The sequence below is a fragment of the Fulmarus glacialis genome, unplaced genomic scaffold, assembly GCF_000690835.1.
Source record: "Fulmarus glacialis isolate BGI_N327 unplaced genomic scaffold, ASM69083v1 scaffold31694, whole genome shotgun sequence".
Taxonomy (NCBI): Eukaryota; Metazoa; Chordata; class Aves; order Procellariiformes; family Procellariidae; genus Fulmarus; species Fulmarus glacialis.
Window position 1 is genome coordinate 1 of NW_009206642.1, and position 5,569 is coordinate 5,569.

Sequence of the window (5,569 nt, forward strand, 5' to 3'; positions counted from 1 at the left end):
GTGCTTAGGGACATGGTTTAGTGGGCATTTTAGTGTTTGGGTTGACGGTTGGACTCGATGATCTTAGAGGGCTTTTCCAACCTTTATGATTCTATGATTCTATGATCCTATGATCTTTTATTTCAGTTCCAAGTGCCTGAAATATTTTCAAATGTAATATTCAGTACTTTTAAATACAATGAGACATTGTTTTCAAGCACTGGTTTTAAATATTTAATTTGTAGGTAAGTGGAGGCATCCTTCGGATATTTCCAGAAGGTAAAGCCCAATTCGCTGATATTGAACCGAAATTCGATAGACTGCTATTCTTCTGGTCTGATCGCCGCAACCCTCATGAAGTACAGCCAGCATTTGCTACAAGGTAGGACTAATGGACTCTCTATATATTGCATGATGCCTCTTTTATCAAGAAATGAGTGAATCCTAATGAGAAATGGGTGACACTATGAATTATGACCTGATCCCAGGTCTGTCCATGTACAATTCCAGTTGCACTATGACAAGAAGGTTTTTTTTCTACTGATTGATTAGGCTTCTGCTGTGCTGCTGAGTTTGTACTGATGTCTGATCTCTTATTTTGGAGAAAACATCCTCTTGGGTGGGTAAGAGGGAGACTGGAAATGCCAGAAGTTTCTGAGCTGTACTTAGCAGAACTGGGTAGGAGTACATAGAGCCATAAGCAGACCCTACCTTAGCCGAGGGGTCTTGTCTTCATTATTTCTCTGTAATGGCTTTACACTCTCCTCCCTTCCCTTTGTCCCTAGCACCTTACCGTGTTACTGGAAGATTGACTAGGTACTTTTTATGTCATTGACTAGGTACTTTTTTATGACAGTTTTATGTCCCCTCTTGTTGGGAGGGAGTTGTTAGAAAACAGTAATTTTTAAACTAAGCCACCACATTCTAGTTTGGGAATTGGAAGAGAGATGTGGAGCAGAAATGACCATTGATACACAAATCTTTTCTTTCTCTGGAGTATTAGAGGAGTTGCTCCCAGTCTGAGTCACAGGGGGAACTTGATATCTCCTTTGTCCCTCGGTATAGGGCAGTGGATGATGCCAAAGGTACCTGCATCTTGAGTGGCGTTTCCAGATAGTGTTAATAGGTAAATCATTGGAGTCGTTGATCCAGACTTCCTGTTGCTTGTGTCCCAACGCGTTTGCATGGCCAGAGCACTGAATATTGACTGGAGCTGTGAGATAACCCGAGTACCTTTGCAAGAAGTAACTTGAAACTGCCATCGGCGCATCCTCTTGCAGCCTTTCAGGAGGGTGTACTGCTCTCCCCTCCCCCCTTGTGCTCCAAGCAGTCAGAGGGTGAAATGCCATTTACTAAAGCTCCTTAAAGTCTTTTCTCAACAGCTGGCATTTCATATTTAAATCCTTTACAGGCAGTGGAAAACCAGAGGAGCTGTGTAAGAAGGGGTAGTTAATTTTCCCTTATGGCAAATGTCCAAAAAAGATTCTTGCAGTGTGACCCAGTAATGGACTTGACCAGGTAAAGTAAAAGATGAGGTCACAGGGCGAGGTGATACGGACAGAGAGTATATTACAGGTTCTGGGCCAGAACCGTAATAGCAAGTCATCAGTAAAAAGAAGCGTAAACTTACAGCATCGGTGTCACCCTTTCAGTGACTGTTCAGACAATACCTACTAATAGGAAAAAAACCTGCTTGCTTTGTGCTTTACGAAATCTGTCTTCTGTCAGACTGCAGAAGTATCGTCTCATTTAGGTTTTGTGTCAAGTGCTTCACTCTTTTTTTTCTTCATAGTTCAGGAGTTCTTTTTCTATCTGTTTCCCTAGGTACGCAATAACCGTGTGGTATTTTGATGCAGATGAAAGAGCACGAGCTAAAGTAAAATATCTAACAGGTAATCTCTTGTTAATATCTTCTGTGTTCTTTTTTTCTGGAAGAATAGCTACGTAGTCCAGCCTCATCTCCTTGGCCCACCCTGTGCACAAAAATGGGGAGAAAAACAGCATAACTCAGAGTCAGGTTTTACAGGGAAGGTGACCCGGTGGTTGAGCTGCTAGGCAATGACTTGGGAAATCCAGGTCAGTGCCTTGTCCTGCTCACGCTTCCTCTGAGACCTGAAGCTGCTCTGGATTTTTATATGGGGGATACAGCTTCTCCCTAGTCTTGTCTCCCTAATAGGTGTGGAGGGTAAATACACCAGAGACTGTGAGGCACTGCAGAACTGAGAGCCCTGGAAATAGTTTTGACCGAATATAGTGATTCAACAAGTGAATACAACTTAACTTGACTAGAATCTCTATATTGGAAAAACAAAAGCCTAAAATTAAAATCTGGAATCAAAGAACGGAGTTACTTCCTCCATTTCCAGTTCCACATATCTAGCATCTGTTTTCCTTTTCTGGCTTCTCCCTCAAGAGGAAGTTGATCTAATTTTCCTGTTCAAATTAGCATTATAAGGAGAAATGGTCTAGGACTTCTGTCATGCTTGTAATTGCCATCACGATTTTGTGATTGTTACAGTAGTTTAAAAATAAACCAAAATTGGGTGTACAGCAAGTGCACACATGCACAGGGCCAGTTTCTCCACAGTTTCGTCAAGAGCTCTGAAACTGATCATGTTGAAGACATGTGCCAGTCATTTCCAAATGAGATTTCCATTCATTGCTCTTAGGCGCCTGAAGCTCGTAAGTAGCCCCAGAGCTATCTAGCGGCTGCAAAAGCTGCAGTTTCGTTCAGTCGCCCTTGGTGCAGCCGGTGACTTTGTGCATTTTGGGAGCGGTGAGAGCTCCTGCCTGGCTTACGAAGAAATGCGGGCAGTCCCTCAGCTCCGGCCGGGCAGGCTGTCCTGCTGCTCGGTGGCGCATGCCTGGCGAGGCACGGTGACTTCCCAGGCGGTCAGCAAGGCCGGATAATGCCCGCCTGGTCTCCGCAGGAAGCCTGTCTCTCTGTTTATAAGCTGGACTTCGTGTCGCATGTGTGTGACTGCGCAGCTCCTGGAGCCAGCCTTGCCGGATCAGAGGTGTTTTGGTTGTCTCTGTGCAGCTTCAGCTGCTGCCCTTTCAGAGGGAGTGCAGGGAAGTGGTTCGGGTGGGCTTGTGTCTGCAGGGGAGGTGCTCCCCTCCAGCCCCCCTCCCTCTCCAGGGTCCCCCTAAACTGCAGGCACTTCAGGAAGGAAGGCTGGGTTGGAGGAGTAGTTTAAATTTCAGTATTGGTTTGCCCTGTAATTGATTTACATTATCATATTGTTGTGATTTCAGTTTTTGTTTGCAATTAAAATTGCATTCTTTGCTCTGTATCTGCAGCAAGAACTATGCAAGATGCTTTTTATTTTCTACTGACAATAAAATATAAAATTATAGAATAAAATGTCATAAAATAGAAAACTATTCATTTTTGGCTTAGTGTCAGTCTAATTAAAGCCATGCAGAATATGTGTGAATTTTTCTTGAATATGGGATACTGTGTCTGTTAATGTTTTGATAGTCAAACTTTTATTTGGGGGTACCTGAAGTTATCTAGGTCAATTTTTAGAAAAAGGGACAGAAGAGGTGTGGGTTGGTTGGTGGTATTGTTTTGTTTATTTTTTTAGCAGCAAGTCAAATGGAATGTTGCATTTTAAAAATCCCTCAGAGTTTCTTTACAAAGGTAAATACCCAGAAACTATTCTGATTCAGAGTAATGGACAAGATCCTCAGATTCTGAACTGGCCATTCTTAAAGTTTACCTTTATAAAGGCTGAGATGATGAGCTTTAGAACTGCACATACGCTGTGAAGTATCCAGTTTTCTACTTGGGCAGCCAAATGCCCGCTTTCAGAGATGATTGGTAACCACGGCTCGTTAACTGTAACAGAGTGCAGGATACAGAGCATTTATACAAAAATATCTCTCTCGCTAGATCATATGTACTAGACAATCTTCAAAGTACTCTCTTAAAACTAATCTGGAAAGTGATGTAGCAATTCTATAGACTGTACTTTGATAAATGCTGAAAAATAATACCGATTTCCTTTTCATATTTCTGCAGGCGAAAAAGGTGTGAGGGTTGAACTTAATAAACCTTCTGACTCAGTTGGGAAAGACGTTTTATAAGCCTTTGATTTAGCAACTCCCCTTGCTGTTCTCCCTGATAAATCTTGATGCCATCTATTAACTTTTGAATGTGAATAACAAGATAAAGGAAAATCAACAACAAACCAACATTTTAATAAAGAAGCAAACAGTGTTTCAATGTTGCATCAAATAGAAGGTTCTTTGACTGCTGAAGCATTGTACTATGTGATTGTGACTCCAGGCCTGTGACTGCTTATGTGAAGAAGATAAGCAATCAGTAAGAAACAGCATATGCATCTGGACATAAATAAGTGCCCTACATAGAATCTGTCCATCCTTATATTTTGCCAGACCTGTCATCCAGCTGAATCCAATTCATCTCTCCCTTTTTTTATATGGTAAAAGTTTGAATTTTGGGTAATTTTTGTATGACCAGGTACAGTTTATCAAAATTGAGTCTTAAAAAAAAAAAAGAAAAACTGAAAAAAAAGAAAAAAACTTACCGTATTCTCCAAAATAACATGGATCTATTTTTGTAAAACTGTTCATACTGTTCTCCTCTGCCATGAAAGACCTAATTTAATGTAAGGGTTGCCAGTAACTGATAATCACTTTAATTTTCTTTACACCTTAAGTCAGAAAAGGAGCACTTTAATTACCAGCTAAAAACCTGATTGTTTTATATCATATCTCACACTAATCTTAACTTTTAAAGATTGCTGCTGTATTGTTTTTTTGACTATGTCCTCTTGAACCTTATTAACAGAAGCAAATCAGTATCTCGCTATTAGTAACATTCAGTTTGTGGTTTTGTATGTTGAATCCACAGAGGGGAAGTTCTGCCTCTTCTTTTTTTTGTGTGTGTTTTTTTGTTTTTGTTTTTGTTTTGTTCTGGGGTTTTTTTGTTTGTTTGTTTTGGTTTTTTAAGTGACTGGCACTAAGTGAACTTGACACTATCGGTTGCTGTCATTGGCTTTGGGGACCTGGTAAATACCATCAAGTTACAAGAATATACAAGGGCTTTCCTAGGATATTAGAGGTACCCAGAACCTCCTTACGTACTTGACAGAAAATTTGGAGCTTTCTCCCTTTTCTAAAGAATACTTGCCACCCCCCTTTCCTTTGTATATAAGTTAATAGAATATCTAAAATTCATTTTTTTTTTTAAATTTCCTTTTCAAATGTTAGTGTCCCATGTAGTCTGTAAGTTGACACCTTGATCTATTATATAGTATCAAGGAGGTGGTCAGCACACTGAAGCTGAAGTGGATCACTGTAGGCTCTTTGTGCAATACATCTTTAGGTTTTCACTGTGCTGAAGGATTTCCCCAAAAAGGCACTGCCCTTTGATCAATATTGAGGTATATATTTAGTAAGAAAACATTTACTTACTTTCTTTTACATTGTTTTCGTTTTATCAAGGAGAGGGGACATCACAGAATGAAAGTGAGATGTGCAGAAACTTTGATATTCTTATTTTTAAGAAATGGATGTTTTGGACACTGATTTTTTTTTTTTTTTTTTCTTCTTCTTCTTTCTT

General features: G+C 40.2%; 1 long non-coding RNA gene across 1 annotated transcript; it reads left to right on the plus strand.

Annotated features, from left to right (window-relative positions):
* Window positions 1-222: 222 nt before the first annotated feature.
* Window positions 223-4,527, plus strand: LOC104075368. The gene is made up of 3 exons (XR_683503.1): window positions 223-361; window positions 1,804-1,871; window positions 4,004-4,527. It is a non-coding gene; the product is annotated as an uncharacterized LOC104075368 (long non-coding RNA).
* The last annotated feature ends 1,042 nt before the right edge of the window (window positions 4,528-5,569 follow it).